General features: G+C 40.1%; 1 long non-coding RNA gene across 1 annotated transcript in view; it reads right to left on the reverse strand.

The window, feature by feature from the left end:
* LOC109023915 (uncharacterized) overlaps nucleotides 1–25,321 on the reverse strand; it is a 63,353-nt gene that overhangs the window by 22,801 nt on the left and 15,231 nt on the right. The window contains exon 2 of the long non-coding RNA XR_008673039.2: nucleotides 8,564–8,765. This is a non-coding gene — a long non-coding RNA (uncharacterized lncRNA). The remainder of the gene's footprint in view (nucleotides 1–8,563; nucleotides 8,766–25,321) is intronic.

Below are 25,321 nucleotides of genomic sequence, written 5' to 3' on the forward strand. Positions count from 1 at the left end.
GGATGTTGCACTAGGGTGGGTGAGTGGAATAGAAAGCTGGATAATGGTGAATTTATTGACCTGGGAGCACCCTTCCTTGATCAGAAAACTCAGTGTCCTGGCAAGGATACCTGTAGCAATACACTGCAAGAGTGATTTCTTGAGGCTTGGACAAAATAGTGGCCTATAATAAATAAAGTCCAGAGGCTGCAACTTCCCTGGACTGGAGCTTGCCATAGCACTAAGGAAGGAGTCAGAAACCTCAGGGATGTGAAAATATTAAAGATATTTATTTTTTCTTTTGATTATGTATTTATGACAGATTTCAGAAAGTTTTCATCAGGAATTCATAGAAGCAAAATGTAATTAAATTTCTACAAGCATTTATCTTCTTAAAAGTTTGTACGGCCGGGTGCTGTGGCTCACGCCTGTAATCCCAACATTTTTGGAGGCCAAGGCAGATAGGATTGCTCGAGCTCAGGAGTTCAATACCACCTAGATAACATGGAGAGACCCTGACAACAAATTTTAAAAGAGCCAGGCATGATGGCACACACCTGTAGTCCCAGCTACTCAGGAGACTGAGGTGGGAGAATCACCTGAGCCCAGGAGACTAAGGCTGCAATGAGCTGTGATTGTGCCACTGCACTCCAGCCTGGGTGACAGAGAGAGACCCTGTCTCAAAAAAAATAAAGTTGGTAGGAAACACACATAGATCCCACTTTTCAAAACTGAACTCCATCAAGCTCTTCAATTTTTGTCATCCTCCTCAAATGACGTATATTGGCAAATAAGGCACAATTTATTCTTGAACAGTAGTAACTAATTTTTTTTTTTTTTTTTTTAGAAAGAGCCTTGCTCTGTCGCCCAGGCTGGAATGTAGTGGCGCAATCTCAGTTCACTGCAGCCTCCTCCTCCCAGTTCAAGCTATTCTTCTGCCTCAGCCTCCTGAGTAGCTGGGACTAAAGGTGCGCACCACCACGCCTGGCTAATTTTTTGTAGTTTTAGTAGAGACGGGGTTTCACCGTGTTAGGCAGGATGGTCTCGATCTCCTGACCTCGTGATCCGCCCACCTCAGCATCCCAAAGTGCTAGGATTACAGGCGTGAGCCACTGAGCCCGGCTGTAACTAACTTTTAAGAGATTTAATTTTATTGTGGTAAAATATACAGAACATAAAATTTGCCATTTTAAGTGTACAGTTGAGTGGCACTAAGTGTATTCTCACTGTCATGCAACCATTCCCACCATCCATCTCCAGAATTTTTTTTATCACCCTAAACTGAAACTCTGTTCTCATTAAACAATAACTTCCCAATCTACTATTCCCCCAGACCCTGGAAACCTCTATTTTACTTTCTGTCTCCATGAATTTGTGTGTTCTAAGTACTTCATATTAATGGAATCATACAATATTTTTCCTTTTGTGGTTAGTTTAGTTAGCATAATGTTTTCAAGGTTCATCCTTGAAAGGATGATGTAGGAGATACCCAAATTTCTTTTCTTTAAAAAGATGAATAATATTCCATTGTATGTGTATACATCCATTCGTCTGTTTTGACATTTGAATTGTTTATGCCTTTTGGCTTTTGCAAATTAACACTTCCGTGGACATTGGTGTACAAGTATGTATTTGAGTCTCTGCTTTTAATTCTTTAATTCTTTGGGGCATATACTTAGGAGTGGAATTGCTAAATCATATGGTAATTCTCTGTTTAACTTTTTGAAGAACCACCAAACTGCTTTCCATTGCAGCTGCACAATTTTATATTCCCACCAGCAATGCACAAGAGTTCCAATTTCTCTAAATTCTTGCCAACAATTGTTATTTTCCTTTTTAAAAAAAAAAACAGTGGGGATTGGTAATCCAAGCACTTTGGGAGGCCAAGGCGGGGGAATCATTTGAGGCCAGGAGTTTGAGACCAGCCTGGACAACATGGAAAGAATGTATCCCTACAAAAAAAAATTAAAATAAAAGAATTTAGCTGGCATGGCGGCACATGCCTGTAGTCCCAGCTACCCCAGAGGCTGAGGTGGAAGAAACACTGAAGCCAGCCCAGGAGCTTGAGGCTGCAGTGAGCTATGAGTGCCACTGCATTCCAGCTTGGGTGACAGAGCAAGACCCTGTCTCTTTTTGCTCAAAAGCAAAACAAAACAACATGAAAATCCTAACAGGTGTGAAGAATTTAGAAATTTCTTTTACTATTAATTCTTCAAACATTTTTCTCCCTCCTTTTTCCTTTCCTTCTTTTACTTCAGATGCACATATGATATTGTTCTCCAGCTCACTGACGTGCTGTTTCTCCATCTTTTCTCTGTGCTTCACTTTGGGTAGCTTCTTTTCCTGTGTCATTATGTTCACTGTTCTTTTCTTCTGCAGTGCCTAATCTGCTATTATATCTATCCAGTGTATTTTCAATTTTGGATGTTGTATTTTTATCACTAAAAGCTTGAGTTTAGTCCTTTATAAATCTTCTATTTCTTATAACTTTCACATCCTTTCATCTCTTTATATAAGAAACATATTTCTTTCTTTCTTTCTTTCTTTTTTTTTTTTGAGACAGTGTCTCACTCTGTCACCCAGGCTGGAGTGAGTGGCACAATCTCAGCTCACTACAGCCTCAACCTCCTCAGCTCAGGCGATCCTCCCATCTCAGCCTCCCAAGTAGCTGGGATACAGGTGTGCACCACCACACCTGAATAATTTTTTGTATTTTGTGTAGAGATGGATTTTCACATTGCCCAGGATGGTCTTGAGCTCCTGGGCTCAAGCAATCCACCTGCCTCAGCCTCCCAAAGAGCTGGTATTACAGGTGTGAACCACCAGGCCTAGCCAACATATTTCCAATAGCTATATTAACCTTCTTGTCTGATAATTCCATAGTCTCTGTTGTTTCTGGGTCTGAGTCTTCTGACCAATTTTTCTCTTGACTGTTCTTCATATTTTCTTTTTCTTCATATGTCTATTAATTTCAGATTAGATTCTAGATATGGTAAAGTTTACATTGTTGGGTGCTGAAATTCTGTATTTCTTTGAAGAGTGTTGAATCTTTTCTGTTGGACTTTTACTTGCAGATTAGTTTGATCCTTTTGAGGTATGTTCTAGGCTCTTTAGTGTGTTCTAGAGTAGCATTTATTTGAGAAATAATTTAGCCCCACTTCAAACTGTTGCCTTTCCAGGATTTTTACTGAATGTCACGTCTATTCACCAAGGTCTGTTTACTCTGACTAGAGGGAACTCAAATGATTCCCAGCTCTGTGTGAACCCTGGTTATTGGTTATTTGTCTTACAGCTTACACAGAACTATTCTTTCCTTGAAAGTTGTTCTTGTCCAGTCCTATGGGATTTCATCCTATTCCTGACTAGTTTGGTGTTCAGGCAAAGAATCAAGAGTCTCACTGTTGCCCAGGCTGGAGTGCAGTGGCACCATCATGGCTTACTGCAACCTCTGCCTCCCCAGGGTCAGGTGATCCTCCCCATCAACCTCCCAAGTAGCTGGGACCACAGGTGTGCACCACCACACCCAGCTAATTTTTTATAGAGACAGGATGTCGCCATGTTACCCAGGCTGGTCTCAAATTCCTGGGCTCAAGCGATCCACCCACCTCAGCCTCCCAAAGTGCTGGGATTACAGGTGTGAGCCACTGCACCCAGCCAAAGATTTCTTGAGAGCTCTCCTCTCAAGTAATGCTATGGTTTGAGTGTTTGTCCCCTCTGAAACTCATGTTGAAACTTACTCCCCACTGTAACAATATTAAGGAGGGGGGGGATTTCAACTATAGTATTTGAGAGGCGGCACCTTTGGAGGTCATTAGAATGAGATAAAGTCATGAGTGTGGGACATGAGTGGCTTCGTGAGGAGCTAAGCTAGCATGCTTAGCTCCTTCTCTGTGCCCTACACCACCTCGGGACTCTGCAGAGATTGCCTACCAACAGGAAGGCCCTCCAGATGCACCCCCTCAACCTTGGACTTTCAGTCTTCAGAACTGTGAGAAATAGATTTCTCTTCATGATAAACTAAGTAGTCTCAGGTATTTGGTTATAACAACAGAAAATGGACTTAGACAGGTGCTCTGCCTTATAAATCATAGCTACCTTGGTCTTCTTGAACTATAATCTCTGTTTAATTCAATGACAACACTCTGTATAATTTCATCTCCCTGAATCACAATCTTGGAGCTACCTGCAGGCAGAAAGCCTACACCAGGGTGTATTTTGCCCCTTTCGTTTCCTTTTCATGGGGATCACAATCTCGTTGGACTCTTATCCAATGTCTTAAAATAGTTTTTTTCCTACATTTTGTTTAGTTTTCTAGTTGCTTACTTTCAAAATGTAATTGCAGGCTGGCTTACTCCTTCATGATTGAAAGCAGAAATTTTTGAAAAGGATTATCAGCGTCAGCTCAGGCTCAGGTAGAACGACCTGTTGGTAATGACACTGTCCTCCAAAATATTGTATATATGTGCTAAAACAATAGCTGATACATGGTGCTATGTTCCCAGTGTCTAGCAACATTGGTCCAGGAAACATGAGGTAGAAGTAGGATTGCCCCCCTCACCATCGCTTCTCATGATCCACTTAAAAGTGTCGTGCATTTCCCATCAAATGAGCTTAGGTTCTGCTGAATTAATTGTCCCACTTTCAGCTGGGTGAATGTACGCACTAGCAGAAATGATAGCGCTTCCATTCTCCTTAAAGTGTGATTATTGTTTTTGAATTTTGGGCTCCTCATGGCAGTAGACCAGCAAGAAAAAAGAGGTGTTCCTATGCTGAAAAGAGTAATCGACTCTGATTACCATGAAGAGCTAAGGCTGCTGTTACATTATGTGTGCAGGAAGGCCTGTGTCTAGGACATAGAAGATTCACAGGGACATCTATTGATGATTCCATGACTGGTGATGGTGGATGGGCAATCGCAGTGATCATGACTTTACAAGGTCAACTAAAGGCTCAGACCCCTCAGAGGTAAAGTTTTGAGTCAGCCATCAGGAAAGCAACCTACATCAGCCAAATAATTGGCTAAGGTTAAGGGAAATCTAGAGCAAATGGTGGAAAATGGAGATGACAAGTACTATTTATGGATTTGGAACCTGTTGCATCAGCAGGGAATGTAACCTGTTCTATTCACCTTCCTGTATTTAGTGTTTGGAGGATTTGGAGCTAGCCACTTTCTAGAAGAAGACTCTGGGCAGAGTGGACTTAATGCAGAGCACAAAAGTCCTAAGAAGTGCAAAGGTGAAATGTAATGGAAATCTGTTGTGGTTTCCAAACATGTTCTCAACTTCTTTGATGTTCCTTCCTTCAAAAAGTGAAGGCTAGGCTGGAAGCGGTAGCTCACACCTGTAATCCTAGCATTCTGGGAGGCCGAGGCAGGTGGATCACGAGGTCAGGAGTTCAAGACCAGCCTGGCCAATATGGTGAAACCCCATCTCTACTAAAAATACAAAAATTAGCCGGGCATGGTGGCACACGCCTGTAGTCCCAGCTACTCGGGAGGCTGAGACAGAAGAATTGCTTGAACCCAGGAGGTGGAGGTTGCAGTGAGCCAAGATCGTGCCACTGCACTCCAGCCTGGGCAACAGAGCGAGACTCTGTCTCAAAAAAAAAAAAAAAAGAAGCCTAATTCCCTTCTCCTTGAGTGTGAAACGTACCTAGTGATTCACTTCTAAGTAATAAAAGGTGGTGGAAATGACAGCGGGTGATTTCCAAGACTAGGTCATAAAAGACATTGTGACTTTTTCCTCCCCCCATAATCACTCACTCTGGGGGATGCCATGTGCCATGTTACAAGGACACTCAGCAGATCTATTGTGAGGCCCGTGTGGCAGGGACACCGGAGCCTCCTGCCAAGGGCCATGTAATGCACCACCTTGAAAGTGGATCTTTCAGCCCCAATCAAGTTTTTAGATAAATGCAGCCTTGGCTTGAAATATTGAATATAATGTCATGGCAGACCCTGAGCTAGAACCAGCCACCTAAGTGACTCCTGAATTCCTGACCCACAGGAATTGTGGAGAATAGCTGTTCATTTGTTGTAAGACACTAAGTTTGGAGGGTAATCTGTTATGCAGTAATGGGTAACTAACACAATACTTCTGGAGCACTTTCCATCCTCTTGTTTGACTCTTGGTTCTGCATAGGCTTTGACCAGCTACACACAGGTGCAATCTGAAGCATCCCACATCAGCCCATGCATGCTGTGTACTCTAGCTTCCTACCCTGGGAATTCTCTAAGGTGCAGGGCACCTGCAAGACGGCTTTAAGCACTGACACAAGGAGAAAGAAGCCAACAGATAAATGTTTTCCCTTCCACCACCCAGGTGTTAGGTTCTGAAGTAGATTTCAGAAAACTCCTCAACGGTCCTGACAGGCTTGTACAACAGTTGCTCAGTTGTAGCCAATGTGATCATGTGTTTTTGTTTTTACCTCACTTTTTATTATAAAAATGTTCAAGTATACAGAGAAGTTGAAAGAATGCTACAGTCAAAACCCATATATCCCTATCTAGATTGTACAACTAACATCTTATTCTATTTCTTTTATCATACGTATATCCATTTATCTATTGTTCTATCCATCTACTAATCTATTTTATTTTTAATGCATTTCAAAGTACTTTTCAGATAACAGTATAATTCACCCTTAACACTTCAGCATGCATATCATTAACTAAACTTCAGTATTCATTTATGATGTTTTTCTTTTAAGGCAAAATTTATATTCAATAAAATGAACAATTGTAAGTGTACCATTCAGTAAGTTTTGAAAAGTACATTGACATGTGTAACCCAAACTCCTTTGAAGATGTAGAGGAACATTCCCTCATGCCTGCTCTCTGTCAACTCCTACTTGTACGCCCACATCTGTACAGATCACTATTTTGATTTTTCTTCATTGCAGATTAGTTCTGCCTATTCTAGAACTTTAAATAGGAAAATACCATATTATTTTGTGTAAGGCTTTTTTCACCCAGCATGCTTTAATATTTACCCATATTATTATATCAATACTCTATTCCTTTTTACGGCTGGGCAATATTCCATTGCATGAACATACCACAGTTTTTTTAATCCATTCTTCTGTTAATGGGCTGTTTCCAGTTTTTGTTTTGTTTTGTTTAGAAACAAGGTCTTACTGTATCACCCAGGGTGGGTGATTATAGCTCACTGCAGCCTTGAACTCCTGGGCTCAAGTGATCCTCCCACCTCAGCTTCCTAAGTAGCTAGGACTACAGATGTGTGCCACCATGCCTGGCTAATGTTTTTATTTTTTGTGAAGACAGGGTCTTGCTGTGTTCCCCAGGCTGGTCTCGAACTCCTGGCCTCAAGCGATCCTCCTACCTGAGGTTCTCAAAGTGCTAGGATTACAGGCATGAGCCACCGTGCCTGGCCTGTTTCCAGTTTCTGACTATAACACATAATGCTGCTTGCTGTGAACATTCTTTTTTTTTTTTTTTTTTTTGAGACAGAGTCTCGCTCTGTCACCCAGGCTGGAGTGCAGTGGCGCGATCTCTGCTCACTGCAAGCTCCACCTCCTGGGTTCACGCCATTCTCCTGCCTCAGCCTCCCAAGTAGCTGAAACTACAGGCGCCTGCACCATGCCCAGCTAATTTTTTGTATTTTTAGTAGAGACGGGGTTTCACCATGTTAGCCAGGATGGTCTGGATCTCCTGACCTCGTGATCCGCCCGCCTCAGCCTCACAAAGTGCTGGGATTACAGGCGTGAGCCACCGCGCCAGGCCATGAACATTCTTAAACAAGTCTGTTTATATACAGATATTTTCATTTCTGCTGGGCAAATATCTAGGAATGAAATTGCTGGGTCATAGAAGGTGTGTGTTTAGTTTTTTAAGAAAGTGCCAGACCTTTCCAAAGTTGTACCAATTTACACCCCTACCAACAACTGATGAGAGCTCTGACTGTTCCACACCCTCACCAACATTTGTTGCTGCAGTCTTTTTAATGTAGCCATTCTAACAGGCATCTGGTAGGTATCTCGTGGTGGTTTTCATTTGAATTCTGGTGACTAGTAACACTGAGACCTTTCATGTGCTTGTTGGTCCTTCCTCTGTTGACAGTGCATGCTTGCAGTGGCTTTTCTTCCTCCCCTGCTTTACTCTCATTCCTTACTCCTGATCCCTAGTATCATTTTGCAAATAAACTACCTGTCTATGAGTTTTTGTTTTGGCTTAAGTTTAGGCATATCCAGGCTAAGATATATAGAAGCAGCTGGGTGAGCAAAGAAGGTATAACCCCATCCCTAACCTCATCCCCACCCCTGTGAAAAGGGCAAAGAGGATGCTTCTCTATTCTGGTGAAATTTCACCCCTTATCGGTTAATAGGTGTGCTTCCACACAATGTCTGTGGAAGGGATCCAGAAAACTGCACCTCTGGCTGGGAATATTCTACACTGACCACAGGCAGATACATTTTTATATCCTTTACCATAAAAAAGAATCTTATGTCATTTAACTCCCTATTGTCATTGCAGTAAGAATCACTAAGATGGTCATTCACACCAAGTTCAAACATAAAGGGCACTGATCTGAGAAATGGCTTAGAAAGAAAAATTACTCCTTCATACCTCACGGGTTTCATACGAGACCTAGGCTGGCCTCCATGTGGTGGGCACCATCTTTCCCTCCTCACCCAGAGTACTCTGAAGCACCTCATGACTCTTCAGCATCCAGGCCCAGGAGGTTGAGGCTGAGAGAGAAGCTCCCCTCCTTCCACTTTCTCCTTCGGCCTGCCCTGTCCTCATGTTCGGCACCAGGATCTGTGTTTTCCTGCAACAACAACAACAACAACAATAAAACTTAAAATGTAGATGCTTCTAAACTTAGATACAAAACCAAAACCTTAGGCTAGGCATGGTGGCTCACGCCGGTAATACCAGCACTTTGGGAGGCTGAGGCAGGAGGATCACTTTAGATCAGGAGTTTGAGACCAGCCTGGCCAATATGGTGAAACCCCATCTCTACTAAAAATAAAACAAATTTTTTAAAAAATTAGCCGGGTGTGGTAGTGCATGCCTGTAATCCCAGCTACTCAGGAGGCTGTGGCAGAAGAATTGCTTGAACCCGGGAGGCGGAGCTTTCAGTGAGCCGAGATTGCACCACTGCACTCCAGCCTGAGGGACAGAGCGAAACTCCATCTCAAAAAACAACCACCACCACCAAAAAAACAAAATACAAAAAGAACTACCACCTTAAAAAGATGCATTGAATTCACATTCAATAATGTGAATACACAGGCATTCAATAACTATTGGTTGAAAAAAAAATGAATGTATAAATGAATGGATGCATATTTCAATCGCAGTACAAGACAGTATGTGATTTATACGACTCCATTGCTCTTCCTGCTCTCAGGTCACCTTTTCTTACTTCCTGCCTCTGGCTCTGTCCACCCCTTTTGGCTGCTGGCTTCTGAATAAACATCTTCCAGATCATCACCAGCCTCGCTGTCTGGTATATAGTAAACAAGGATCTCCGGAACTGGTGGACCCAGGTTTCCTGCCAGCACACAAAAGATTCCTAACCGTATTCCTCCCCCTAGATACCTCTCCACTCCTTACCCTGTCCCCCAGCACCCAGGAACCATACTATCAGGCAAGTGGTTGGGGTGACAGTGAGAACCTGTCCTCATGGTAAAGGTAAAGATGGTATCCTATCCAAGTACCAGGCATTGTCAGTGTCAATCAGAGAGTTCACATAAAACCTAGGTTCCCTGTTTGTCTGACTTCCTCATCCTGAACATGACTGAATGCCAGGGGAAGTACACTTCCTCTTCTCTCCGATTGAAAAAAAATGCATATACATAACAGAAACATCCACGAAAGCAAGCCTTTCTGTTTAATGTGGCTCTTGTTACCATTTCTAGAGAGACAGAGCGCTTGTCCTGAAAAACAGACCACCAGAACTTTTTGCCCCCTCTGCTCTCATTCCAACCTCTACCCGCCCCTTAGCAAGGCCTAGAGGGTTCAAAGGCAAACAATCTAGATGAAAGGTGATTTCTATAAGAGTTCAGAATCGTGGAAGAACTAAAGGGAATGGGGTGTGTGCCCCAAGCAGGGAAAACTGAACACAAGGCCAGAGGCAGAAATGAGCCAGGTGGAAACCGGGTGTAGAAGTAAAGCTGGACTGGCTGAGAGCCTGGGGGGAAAGGGCGCTTACTCTGGCAGTGGTGGTGAGAGGAGAAATGCTTTTCTCAGGATTGTGATGGGGGAATTGAAGGCGGTTGGAGTGTCGGATATGTTACCTAGAGAAGAGTTCCATAAGGAAACACAAACAGTACAACTTTGGGGGTTTTCTCATGTTTGCATGTGACCTTGTTTATGTGGAAGATTAATACTGTGTTCTTTTTTTCACTAGTATTTAGTAAAATCCTATTACTTTCTTAGTTTCTGTTTCTGGAAAAATTGGGCTGTACAGGCTTACATTTGCTCTCAACTTGGAACTTTTAGGGAATATCAAATTTTACTTTACTGTACAATATAGAGGCAGGTGAAAATTTCTAACAGTTTTAAGTTTGTTGTCTCTATTAAAACTGTGTCCTTAGAAATATAATTTGAGAGGCTGGGTGTGGTGGCTCACGCCTGTAATCCCAGCACTTTGGGAGGTCAAGGCAGGCAGATCACTTGAGGTCACGAGTTCAAGACCAGACTGGACGACATGGCGGAACTCCATCTCTTTTGTATTTTTGTAAAAATACAAGAGTTAGCCGGGTGTGGTGGCACATGCTGGTAATCCCAGCTACTCAGGAGGCTGAGGCAGGAGAATCGTTTGAACGCGGGAGGTGGAGGTTGCGGTGAGCGGAGATTGTGCCACTGCACTCCAGCCTGGGTGAAAGAGTGAGACTCTGTCTCAAAAAATATATATATATATATATACACATATAAAAAATATATATATAATATATATATTTTATATATAATATATAAATAATATATAACATATATTTTATATATATATATATAAATAATATATATATATATAATATATATAAAAGAACTTGGTCTTCTCAGACTCTGAAGACTTTGGAAACTGCTGTCTTCCTGGAAACAGAACCTATGAAAATCTGTGTCTTTGATTGTCTTACTTGGTAATTTGCCCAGGGAACAAGTTCGTCATTGCTGTGTCTCTTTTTTCTAAATAGCACAAGTTCTTGTGAGACTGTTCTATCGAATTAGAAGGGTATTATTGGCATATTTGTCTTCCTTTATATGCATTACAGTAAAATAAAAGCATGTCACTCTGCTAGATTTCTTATTTTTCACTCTGCCCATAAACCTTCTTGAATGAAATTGTTCACCTTAATGAGAGATTATGGAATCATTAAGTTCTCAGATGGATACAATAGGCATTATCCCAAAGCTAAGAGAACAGGACACAATACTGTACCTCCAGCGTCGAGAGGGTGGTTGCCGTTGTCTTGTTTTGCTTTAAAATGTTAACAATGGCAACGGCCGACTCGTGGCTGTCACTTTTTCCCATGTTCCTTCTGCTGTGCCACCACCCCTTCACTCCCTCCATTTCTAATTCCACAACGTAGATCATCCTCAGGTCCTTCAGGTTCTTTCTTTTACCTATTTGTGTATTTATTAAGCAAATATTCAGAAAGTACCCGCCATAAGTGATGTACTTCTACTCCCAGACTTTCTCATCTGAAAACTCCTATTCATTCTTTTCCTCAAACTTCCTTCTTATCAGCTTCTTCAACTGTGTCAAGTCCTTCAAGGCCTGGACCATATGTCCCCTCTGCCTTATATTCCTTTCTATTCTCCATCGGAAAGATGAAATGTTTCTTTATATTCCTAGTATACTTTGTAGGGACCTCTGTTCTAGAAAATAACACACATTTATTCATCCATTGCAGTGGATTCCACACGTATTTATTAAGGCATTCTCCTAGGTCCCAAGAAGATAAAAAGAATAAGAAGATATAGTCCATTCCTCTCACTCCAGTTAAAGAAATGGGGGTAAACTAATATTCAAACAAATAATAGACACAGAATGATAATCATCAAATAAAACACAAATATATGTTTTCCCATGTTTTTCACCCTCTTTCTCTTTATCACTACTTTGGAAGCTTTGTGAAAGCAGACATGGGGTATATTTCACATCCCTGCATCTGGCACATTTGGCCAATAAGGTGTCAGCAGGTATTTACTGAATGGCAGAATGAACAACTCTTTTTTTTTCTTTATATAATTGTTAAATATACTAGAGACTCTGAGACAATTTTAATGTTATTTAAGAGACTAAAAAACATTAATGAGTTAAGTGCCTCTTCATTATTGCAATTCAGGTTATCTCTTGGGAAACTCAAACACAAGTAGTTAGTTATGCTAAAATGGTACGATTGTTGGTTATCAACTTGCATTTTAAAGCAATAAGTTAACAAAATTGCATTATGTTTATTGTTGTCATCAAAATATAACTGGCAACATTAATCTTCTAGAATTTAATTTCACTTGGATTTTATTTTTTTAACTTTCCTCTCATCTATTATAGATTTTAAAATGTTTAAATCTTTTTTTTAATATACTTTCAGTTCTAGCGTACATGTGCACAACGTGCAGGTTTGTTACATAGGTACACATGTGCCATGTTGATACGCTGCACCCAACAACTCATAATTTACATTAGGTATTTCTCCTAATGCTATCCCTCCCCCAGCCCCCCAACCCCTCAACAGGCCCTGGTGTGTGATGTTCCCTGCCCTGTGTCCATGTGTTCTCACTGTTCAATTCCCACCTATGAGTGAGAACATGTGGTGTTTGGTTTTCTGTCCTTGTGATAGTTTGCTGAGAATGATGGTTTCCAGATTCATCCATGTCCCTGCAAAGGACATGAACTCATCCTTTTTATGGCTGCATAGTATTCCATGGCGTATATGTGCCACATTTTCTTAATCCAGTCTATCATTGATGGACATCTGGGTTGGTTCCAAGTCTTTGCTATTGTGAATAGTGCCACAATAAACATACGTGTGCATGTGTCTTCATAGTAGCATGATTTATAATCCTTTGGGTATATACCCAGTAATGGGATTGCTGGGTATTTCTAGTTCTAGATCCTTGAGGAATCACCACACTGTCTTCCACAATGGTTGAACTAATTTACACTCCCACCAACAGTGTAAAAGCATTCCTATTTCTCCACATCCTCTCCAGCATCTGTTGTTTCCTGACTTTTTAATGACCACCATTCTAACTGGTGTGATGGTATCTCACTATGGTTTTGATTTGCATTTATCTGATGACCACTGATGATGAGCATTTTTTCATGTGTCTGTTGGCTGCATAAATGTCTTCTTTTGAGAAGTGTCTGTTCATATCCTTTGCCCATTTTTTGATGGGGTTCTTTGTTTTTCTCTTGTAAATTTGTTTAAGTTCTTTGTAGATTCTGGATATTAGCCCTTTGGCAGATGGGTAGATTGCAAAAATCTTCTCCCATTCTGTAGGTTGCTTGTTCACTCTAATGATAGTTTCTTTTGCTGTGCAGAAGCTCTTTAGTTTAATTAGATCCCATTTGCCTATTTTGGCTTTTGTAGCCATTGCTTTTGGTGTTGTAGTCATGAAGTCTTTGCCCATGCCTATGTCCTGAATGGTATTGCCTAGGTTTTCTTCTAGGGTTTTTATGGTGTTAGGTCTTACATTAAGCCGTTAATCCATCTTGAGTTAATTTTTGTATACAGTGTAAGGAAGGGATCCAGTTTCACTTTTCTACATATGGCTAGCCAGTTTTCCCAGCACCATTTATTAAATAGGGGATCCTTTCTCCATTGCTTGTTTTTGTCAGGTTTGTCAAAGGTCAGATGGTTGTAGATGTGTGGTGTTATTTCTGAGGCCTCTGTTCTGTTCTATTGGTCTATATATCTGTTTTGGTACCAGTACCATGCTCTTTGGGTTACTGTAGCCTTGTAGTATAGTCAGGTAGCATGATGCCTCCAGCTTTGTTCTTTTTGTTTAGGATTGTCTTGGCAATGCAGGCTCTTTTTTGGTTCCATATGAACTTTAAAGTAGTTTTTTCCAATTCTGTGAAGAAAGTCAGTGGTAGTTTGATGGGGATAGCATTGAATCTATAAACTACCTTGGGCAGTATGGCCATTTTCATGATATTGATTCTTCCTATCCATGAGCATTGAATATTCTTCCATTTGTTTGTGTCCTCTTTTATTTCGTTGAGCAATGGTTTGTAGTTCTCCTTGAAGAAGTCCGTCACATCCTTTTTAAGTTGGATTCCTAGGTATTTTATTCTCTTTGTAGCAATCGTGAATGCGAGGGCACTCATGATTTGGCTCTCTGTTTGTCTATTATTGGTGTATAGGAATGCTTGTGATTTGTGCATATTGATTTTGTATCCTGAGACTTTGCTGAAGTTGCTTATCAGCTTAAGGAGATTTTGGGCTGAGACGATGGGGCTTTCTAAATATACAATCATGTCATCTGCAACAGGGACAATTTGACTTCCTCTTTTCCAATTGAATACGCTTTATTTCTTTCTCTTGCCTGATTGCCCTGGCCAGAACTTCCAAGACTATGTTGAATAGGACTGGTGAGAGACGGCATCCTTGTCTTGTTTTCAAAGAGAATGCTTCCAGTTTTTGCCCATTCAGTATGATATTGGCTGTAGGTTTGTCACAAATAGCTCTTACTATTTTGAGATAGGTCAGAATGAACAACTGTTAAGTGGAGAAATAGAACAAAATAACTAGGTGCCCAGACAGACTTTCAATGAGATAATGGAAAGAGAAAACCAGTCTGCAATGTATTTGTAAAAATGATGTCAAAAAGATTTGCATAGCCACTCTTCAATCACAGTAAAATGTCTCTTGGTAATCAGATAACATCCAAATGCTAAGATATTTTGTCTTTCACTTCCCATTTTAACAGAGCAGTATTTAATTTTGGATCAACTATTATGCACCTCTTTTTGTACATTTTAAGGTGAGTATCACACTGAAGGTTAGACTGTAGACCTGTGCTGTCCAGTACAGTAGCCACTAGCCACTAAGCACTGGAAATGAGCCTACTTCCAATTATGATTCATTGTAAATATAAACTACATGCTGGGTTTCAAATATTTGGTACAGAAAAATGTGAAGTATCATTTTTATATTGATAGCATGTTGAAATTATACTATTTTAACATATTACATTAAACAACATATAATTTAATTTTTTTAAAAATGGAAGTAATCAGTAAGTAGGAATGGGTGCAAAAGATTTACAGGAGATGAACAATCTGAACAGAGTCTCGAAGGATGAGTAGGATTTAGCTGGGTGGGAGAAAAGAGAAATAGCCTATTAGAGAGGACCCAGTCTGCAGACCTGAATTCCTTCCAATGACTCTCTTCTTAGCTGAAATTAACTTTTACTGTAGCATTGAAAAGATTAGGGACACTGCAATCAGGAGATTTACATTTAAAAACCTTTCACCATTGAATAGTTTTGGACAAATCACTTAATAAATTGGGACTCCAATCATCATCTAAAAACAGGTATCAGAAAAATTCTACCTCACATGGATGTGGTCATACTTAAATCAGATAATATGTTAAAGAGCTTGTTGTAAAGCACCTTGAAATATACAATTCTCCCCTCTTCTCCAGTATTTCAGTACTGGCATGTCTTCCCAGTAATTTATTTCATAAGACCTGCTTTTTCCCTCAATTGCTTTCTGCAGTCAGGGAGCCCTGTGTATGTAAACATAGTTTCATGTACTTGAAAATACCTCACCTCCATTTTGAATATGGATATCTTCCACAGATATCAGACTTTTCTAATTGACTTTTGGGGGCCATGGTGTAGAGAAAATCATCCTGATTTTTCTGCCCAATGAATGGCAGCACCATCCATCCAGCCGAGTAAGCTAATACCTAGCAGTTATATTTAGATCTCTCCCTCAATTTGTGAATAATCCCCAATCTGTGAATAAGCCCCATCTTCCTAAATACCTCTCATTTCTATTGCTGCCATCCAAGTCTAAGCTGTCATCTTCACCTGAACTATTGCCATAACTTCCTAGATGCAATTATATCATTGACTTTTACCCATCTCTCCACAAGCCATTCTTCATTCTGCAACCAAAGTGATTTTTTGACATTAGGGGAAAACATTGTTTTGTAGCATTAAGTACAATGTTACCTGTAAATATTTTGTAGATGCCCTTTCTCAAGTTGAGTCCTCTTCTATTCTAAGATTGATGGTAACATTTTATCATGAAGGGGTGTTGAATTTTGCCAAATGCTTTCGATATGGTGAATTGCAGGAACCCTGCCTGATATCTAACTACTAAAGGAAACTGGCTGAATAGCAGATAGGGTTGGAAGGATAGGGGAAAATGGTATAGTCTGAAATAACTGGATGCATCAATGGCCTAGTGGAAGGGGATCAGCTAGAGGCCATGCAGTAGTCTCTCTGGTTCCATGATTCAAAGGCAATTGGGTACATACTGCATTACTTGAAACTGCTGACTTCATTGCAGTCTGTGGTTGACAACTGGGACCTTTTCTCCAACTCTCAGAGCAGCATCATGGAATTCCTCTAGAAAGCTGCAGCTTGTATCTATTTGCTCTGCCTTGCTGTCCTGTGATATACAGCAATTATGACATCTCCAACATGAAATTGGGGATGCACATTACCCACTATTCACTGGCAGTCCTTGTAATTAGCTATTAAGCTTCAGCTGCCAAACCCCCAGTGCAAATCTATTCAGAGGATAATTAATTAAACTTGACTTTCTCATTAGAAACCCATGGTTTTCCTAACCTTTCATTCAGGCCATGGATTCCATGTGATGACTATCACCTTATAATTTGTCATATCAGTCATATCTATCTCACAGTACTTGATGCAACTTAAAATGACATCTCCTGATTTTGCAGAATGACAAGTTTGGAGAAAAAAAAAGCGCTGGCCATTTAATAATTAAAGATATTGTGAGGCCGGACACGGTGGCTCACACCTGTAATCCCAGCAATTTGGGGAGGCAGATTACTTGAGGTCAGGAGTTCAAGACCAGCCCGGTCAACATGGTAAAACCCCATATCTACTTAAAACAAAAACAAAAACAAAACTTACTGGGGCATGGTGGCGCATGCTTGTAATCCCAGCTATTTGGGAGGCTGAGGCAGGAGGATCACTTGAACCCAGGAGGCAGAGGTTGCAGTGAGTCAAGATCACTCCACTGCACTCCAGCCTGGATGACAGAGTGAGACTCCGTCTCAAAAAAAAAAAAAAAAAAAAAAAACTGAAATACAAAGGCAGTAAAATATGTTTTAGTGATTCATTTCTATTGTATCAGCTTTGAATCATTTTAAAATCCTCACTCTCTTGGCCATTCTTCTATACGAATGGTGCTCAGACTTCAGAATGCATGATACTAATCATCATATAAACATGTTTATGGCAGATTCCTAGGCCCTGCCTTTAGATTCACTAGCTTTGGAAGCATTCCATGATTCTAATGCAGTTGATCCATGAACACAGAGCTCTCACCTCTGGTGTTGTACCTGGCTTTGCCAGCAACAGGACAACATTGGGCATGGGTCTCTCTCTCTGCTGTCTGAGCACACCAAAAATTCCCAGGTAGAGATGGGCTTGAGCTGAAGGGCAGATACAGCATTGGTTAGCCACCACTGCAGTCTGCCCTCTGCAATTTAACTTAATAAAGATCCCATAGCCTTGGGAATGAGGTATAAGGTCACAGCCAGTGACAGTAAGCCCAATTCAAACAGCTGAGGACAAGACTCTCGAATTTTACTTTAGAACATTTTTAAATATTTAACTGTCTTGCTGTCCTTCTGCCCCATTGGTCAAAGTTTCCAGAGCCTCTTCTTTGTTCATTAATACAAACAACAAAAACAAGAGTAATAATAACCCTTTATATTTCATAGTGGGATAACAGACTCATTGAATTTCAGGACCAGAAGAAATCAAGATTGTCTCATTCAACCCCAAGGGATAGAAAGCAGATAATGTGGTGACAGGGCAGAGTCCTGACTCTTAGTGCAGGGTTTTCTGATAGAACTTTGCAAAATCATTTCATGGCTATGCATCATTAATCTGTCTGTTTTATCTGTGCCTTTGCCTCAGAACAAAACTCAAAATAGTCCCTAGAAGACAAATCATCAGAGGCAACCAACCAAACCCCACTCTATCTGACTTGTAGGATGGTCAGTGGGCTGACAATTGACTGGGGCTGGGCCTGCACAGGCTCCATCTTACCAACGGCAGAAGCAACATACCAACCCCTGGAGCAAATGTGTCTTCTCTATACTAAAATTATTGTCACAAATAATCATGAACTGAAATGAATCCTAACAATAACCAAAAAAGCAATGCTGACAACAAAAATTATCTTTTGTTGAATGTGGTGCAGATAAATATTTTTTACTTTACAAAAAGTTAAAAATAAAAAATAAGATATTATAGCACAAATATGCAAAAATAACTATTGATATTTTTTTCATTGCATTTATATATATGTATATTTTGAGACAGAGTCTCGCTTTGTCGCCCAGGCTGAAGTGCAGTGGCGCAATCTTGGCTTACTGCAACCTCCACCTCCAGAGTTTAAGTGATTCTCATGCCTAGGCCTCCTAAATACTGGGACTAGAGGCGCGCGCCACCATGCCCGGCTAATTTTTGTATTTTTAATAGAAATGGGGTTTCGCCATGTTGCCCAGGCTGGTCTCAAATCCCGGCCTTAAGTGATCTGCCTGCTTCGGCCTTCCAAAGAGCTGGGATTAAGGGCATGAGCCACGTGCCTGGCCTGCATTAATATACTTTTAAAGGGAAAAAACCTTAGACCTATATAATGGCCTGTCAAAGAAATGAGTAGTGTTACAATTAAATAATAAATAACAAGAATAGAATTTAAAATGAATGTCAATTTTAAGAATATCACTCAAAATATTTCACATACGAATAAAAATTTGCCCCTACCAAACAAAAATATACCTCACAGTTTCACTGTTTTAAATTCTAAACACAAAACCAAAAACTCCAAGGAATCATATAGATGATAGAATTGAAGCAAGTGAGGTTCTGTTTCTTCATCTTTGCAATCCCAGTGCTATAACTGTTTCTTTGGACTCTGCAGTGTAAATGCGGGAATATATGCATCCCAGGAGTTGGAGGCACAAACTACCCCTGAAGGAAGCTAGAATGACTGCGATCTGTTACAAATTCTTCTCCAAAGAAAGCATGCTGCTGGGTCAGTGTATGGGGTAGTGGTGGGAGGGGGAGGGGAATAAGAATTCCCTGTATAACTGGGAATTCTCTTAATTAACTTCCACATAGAATACAATTACTAAAGGATAATTGATACAAATATGTAAATTTGAAGGTTAGATATATATTAATCAAACTCAGAAGTAATTTCAGCAATTATTTGGAACTCAGACCAGCAAAAGATATTTTAGGAGTGATAAGTATTTTATCATTGGCTTTGTTTAGAATTGCCAGACCATGATAATAATTAAAAGCAGACTACGTTTTAGGACATCTACAAAGAGCCTATAGCTAACTATCATACTTAATAGGGAAAGACTGAATACCTCTCCCTAAGATGGTGAACAGGCAAGGATACCCTCTCTCATCAGTTCTATTCGATATTGTACTAGAAGTTCTAACCATTGCAAAAAAGGCATGAAAAATAAAGAAAAGGCACAGATATTAGACAAAAAATAAATAAAACTATCTTTTTCACACATAACATTTTTATGTTAGAAAATCCTAAGGAATCTACGGAGGAGAAAAAGCTACTAGAATGAAAAAGTTGAATTTAGCAAGGTCATACGATACAAGGTGAATGTATAAACTCAATTATATTACTATATACCAGCAATGAACATTTGAAAAATAAAATAAGATAGACTGGATTAAGAAAATGTGGCACATATACACCAAGGAATACTATGCAGCCATAAAAAAGGATGAGTTCATGTCCTTTGTAGGGACATGGATGAAGCTGGAAACCATCATTCTCAGCAAACTATCGCAAGGACAGAAAACCAAACACTGCATGTTCTCACTCATAGGTCGGAACTGAACAATGAGAACACTTGGACACAGGAAGGGGAATATCACACACTGGGGCCTGTCATAGGGTAGGGGGAGAGGGGAGGGACAGCATTAGGAGATATACCTAATGTAAATGACAAGTTAATGGGTGCAGCACACCAACATGGCACATGTATACATATGTAACAAACCTGCACGTTGTGCACATGTACCCTAGAACTTAAAGTATAATAATTAAAATAAATAAATAAAAAATAAGATAAAATAAAAAATACAATTGCATTTACAATGCCGTCAAAAAATATGACATAGTTTGGGGTAAATGTAACAAAGTTTATGTAATATCTGTACACTGAAAACTATAAAACATTGCTAAAAATTAAATAAGACCTAAATAAATGGAGGTACAAATCATGTTCATGGATCTGAAGATTCAGTATTGTTAAGATGGAGATTCTCCCCAAATTGGCTCACAGATTGAACATAATCCCTGTCAAAAATCCAGCAGATTTTTTTTAAAAACTTGACAAGCTGATTCTAAACTCTATATAGAAATTAAAATGATTTAGATAACCAAAGCAATTTTAATACTTTCTATAAAACTATAGCAATCAAGATGTGATAATGGCAAAAAGATAGATATGCGATCAATGTGGCAGAGACAGTCCAGAAATAGACCCACACATGTATGGTCAAGTGATTTTTGTGCCAAGCCATTTCAATGGGGGAAAAGGGGTGCTTCAGGAAATCGTGCTAGGACATTCATTGCAAAAGATATAAGTATTGGCCCTTGCCTCACACCATACTCAACAATTAACTCAAATTATATAATAGACAACATGTAAAAGTAAAAACTATAAAACTCCTAGAAGAAAACCTAGGAGAAAATCTTGGCAACTTTAGTGTAGGCAAATATTTATTGAATAGAGCATAAGACCAACAAACTATTAAAAACATAATTGGTAAACTGAGCTTTTATAAAATTAATTTTTGCTCATTGAAAAACACCATTAGGAAGATGAAAGAGAAACCACAGAATGGGAAAAAAATATTTGCAAACATATATCTAACAAAGGACTTGTACGTTGAATATATAAAGAACTAATACAACTCAACTGTGAAGGCAGACCAATTAAATATAACCAAGATAATTGAAAAGACCCTTTGCTAAAGGAGGTATATGAATGACTAATAAGCACATGGAAAGACCCCAACCTCATTAGCCATTAGGTGAAGGAAAATTCCATTAGGCATTAGGAAAATGCACATTACAACTAAACCAAGATACCATTTCACACCCACCAGAACAACCAAAATTAAAGAGACAGGCAATACTAAGTGTCAGTAAGGATGTGGAGCACCTGGAACTCTCAGACAGTCCTGGTAGGAGTGTAAAATGTTACTATTACTTTGGAAAATACTTTGGCAGTTTCTCATAAATTTAAATACATATTTACCATGTGATCTAGCAATCCCACTCCAGGTATTTATCTGAAAGAAATCAGAACATGCATTTACAAAAAGACTTGTATACAGATGTCCATAGCAGCTTTTTAATATACAGATGCTCCTTGGCTTACTTACAATGGAGTTATGTCCCAATAAAGCCATCGTAAGTTTAAAATATCATAAATCAAAAGTGCATTTACTATACCTAACCTACCAGACATCATAGCTTACCTTAACCTACATTAAATGTGCTCAGAACATTTAAATTAGCTTATGGCTAGGCAAAATCATCTAACACAAGCCTATTTTATAATAAAGTGTTGAATATCTCACATAATTTATTAAGCAATGTACTGAAAGTGAAAAACAGAATGGTTGTATGGGTACTTGAAGTATGAATTCTACTGAATGTGTATTGTTTTCACATTACCTTAAAGTTGAACCATCATAAGTCAGGAACTGTCGGTTTATACAAAATACACCAAAACTAGAAACAATCCAAATGTCCATTAACAGAGAATTGATCAATAAATTGCAGTATATCTATATAACAGAATGAAACTTAGCAAGGAAAAGGAAGAATCCACTGATACATGCAACAATATGGATGAATCTCAAAAGCATTATGATACATGAAAGTCTGACTCATTCCCTCTATACAAAATTCTAGAAAATGCAAACTTTTCTAAACTGATAGAAAGCAGATTAGGAGTCACCTGGGGGTGGGGAGAAGGGGAGATTTACTGCCACTGGATACAAGGGAACTTTTGAGGGTTATGAAAACATTCTGTGTCTTGATTAAGGTGTTTACATGGTTGTATACATTTTCTAAAGCCTACTCAAATGCATATTTAAAATGGAAGCATTTTATTGTACATAAAATGTCTAAAATGTTTTGCAAAAAGGTTCACTCAAACCAAAACCAAAAACCAAAAAAACACCCAAATTCTCAAATCCTCAACTAGCTGCTTTTCTCTCAGTCCATTCCTGCTGCTATAACAAAATACCACAGACTGAGTACATTATAAACAATAGAAATTTATTTCTCAGAGTTCTGGACCCTGGGAAGTCCAAGATCAGGGAGCCAGCAGATTCAGCGTCTGGTGAGAGCTGGTCTCTGCTTCCAAGATGGCGCCTTTTTGCTGCATCCTCTGGAGCGGGTGATCATTGAGTCCTCACATGGCAGAAGGCAGAAGGGGAAAAAAAGATGAAGACACCGAGAAGCCTCTTTTATAAAGGCCTTAATCCCATTCACCAGGAAGGAGCCTTATGACTTAATCACCTCCTAAAAGTCCCACCTCTTAATACTATTATTGCATTGAGGATTTAGTTTCAGTATGAATTTTGAATAGACGCAAACATTCAAACTATAGCACTGCCCATTGTCACACTGGGTGCAGGGTTATAAAGGGAACATCTACTATACTGAGCTCCCTCCCGGCAAACATGTACTTCAGCTCCCAAGCCTTCACGTGGTTCCTTACTGTGTGGAAGAGGAATAGGCCCCACATAAACCTCTACGGGAAGCCTGGGATAGAGGTAGGCTAAAGAGGCCTGCTCTATGCTCCCTTGACTCTTGGATCCCACTTAGCTTTCTGTGGGGAAGGAAGGGTACTTCCTCCCAAGTAAAGAACTTAGCTGTCCTCAGCCACCAGGCTTCCAAAGGGAAGGGGAAGAAGGGTGCAAGGAACAGAAGACACTTGTCTTGCTTTAGAACTCTCTAGAATGACAAGCATTTATTTTTTTATTGATGACTCTCTCAATGAAAACACTAGTGTGGAAGCTTTCCATGCATTACGTTATTCAAATCTTTATCATAACTCTAAGTGTAACTCCTTCTGTTATGCCAGCTCACAGAGGAAAAAGCAAAAGGACCAGAAAGGCTAAGAAGCTGTCTCAAGCTTTCAGAGCTAGTACACAGCAGAACAGAATCCAAGATGCAGGATGTCCAAGCTATGTTCTCACCACCACATGACCTTTGATCCTGGTTGCTCATGCTCATCCTTCCCTCATCACCCTTCCCCACATGCACACAGTTGGCAGTGGCAGGCTCATGTTCAGAACAGACAATGCCTGGGCCTGGAACACAGAGTTCTGTTCCCCTCTCTGCTCCAGCTACATCAAGAGTGCCCAAAGTTCAGACTCCCATCAAGTCATTTTCTCTATAATTCAAATACAGAAGTACTTTTAAGAGACATACAGCATTCCTGCTATTCCCGTGTGCTATAAATATGTAATTTATGGGGAAAATGGGAACTCTGTGTCATATCCGAATTGAGAGGTATTTGAAGAAAGGAAAAAAATATCCCATCGTGTTGAGTCACGGAGAAAAATAACCACTGCATATCATACTAGTAAATAGGAATGTAAAAATAGCTTCTGGGAGGAAGTGTAAATTAAATGTTAATATGGCCTTGAATTTATTTCAAGTATTTTTCATTAAGCGTTTTCATTTTTCATTTCCACAACCTGATCAATTTCTCCCTATTAAACCAAGGTCAAATAATTTTAGATGCTAACTTGGAAAGCCTTAAGATCAATGTGCTTGACTCCCTTTCAAAAGAAGGAACATAAGGCATCTTTTCTTTGCAAACAGATATCATGGTGCATAGGGCATTACTCACTGAAGAGCAAGATGGCGGTGGGGCCATGGTTGCCTTTTCTCTGGCTTGGCCAGTGCATGCAGTTCAGTGAGGGGTGGATGCTTCATTTTTCTTTGCCCACCACTCCTCTTCACATGGAAAGCTGCCTGACCTACTCTGACCACGTGGTCAAGTGAGTGCTGGCATCTTGGCCACGCAGGTGAGAAAGCCAGCCAAGCAGGTCTCTTCAAGTCCTTTCTCAAGATTTTTCTAATGTGAACTAAAGAAAGAGAGCACTGCAGGGAACACAGGAGCCTGGGCGTGGCTGGCAGCTGGGTTTCTGGCTGAGTGGGGAAAGTCTGATCAAAAAACCCCTGACGCTCTAGACCAGATTGTTTCCCCAGCCACCAACCTGGTGCCTCCCAAGGGTTTTGTTACACATAGGATCACACGTCATAGACAAGGCACTGTGTCAGGAGCCCTGTGGGCTGCTTCTGTCCTTCTGGAACCCAAGCTGGAGTCACAGAATCCAAGAATTCTCAGCTGCCATTGATAAATAATGAACAACGCTTCCTAGCTCCTGCCCTGCCTCAGGTACTCTGCAAGGTATTTGATGCAACTCACTTCATTTAATCCCCACAACAACCTAAGGAGGTAGGGACTATTGAAATCTTCATTTTACAGATGAAAAACAAAACCAAACTAAATTGGAGGCTGTAAGATGTCAAGAAATCTCACCATCACTAAGCTTTTCTCCATTACCCTAGGGAAACTATAACCTTGCTTGCTCTAGATCTGGACTCTTTCCTAACAATTCTTGTGCAGACAGGAACTACAAAAAAAAATCTAAACTAAAAGCCTGGTGCAAATGACCCCATTTTCAAAACAAAAATGGAGCTGCCAAGTGGGAAGCTGAGCCCAGTATCTGGGGCCTGGCCAGCACGGCCATCCAACTGGACATTTCACTCACACACGATATGGATTCTGCACATGGGCACCAGGGAGGGCAGCTGAGGGTGGACTTAGGGAAGAGCCTCAAATTTCTACAGTATAGGCTTTTTAAAAATTTTAACTTTATTTTGGCAAAATATACATAAAATAAAATTTACCTTTTTAGGTGGACAATTTGGTGGCATTAAGTACGTTCATATTGTTGTGCAACCATCACCACCATGCATCTCCAGAACATTTTCATCTTCACAAACAGGAAGTCTGTACCTCTTAAACAATGACTCCCCATCTCTCCCCCACCCCGCAGCCTCTGGCAGCTACC

Source organism: Gorilla gorilla, chromosome 19, assembly GCF_029281585.2.
Source record: "Gorilla gorilla gorilla isolate KB3781 chromosome 19, NHGRI_mGorGor1-v2.1_pri, whole genome shotgun sequence".
Classification (NCBI taxonomy): domain Eukaryota; kingdom Metazoa; phylum Chordata; class Mammalia; order Primates; family Hominidae; genus Gorilla; species Gorilla gorilla.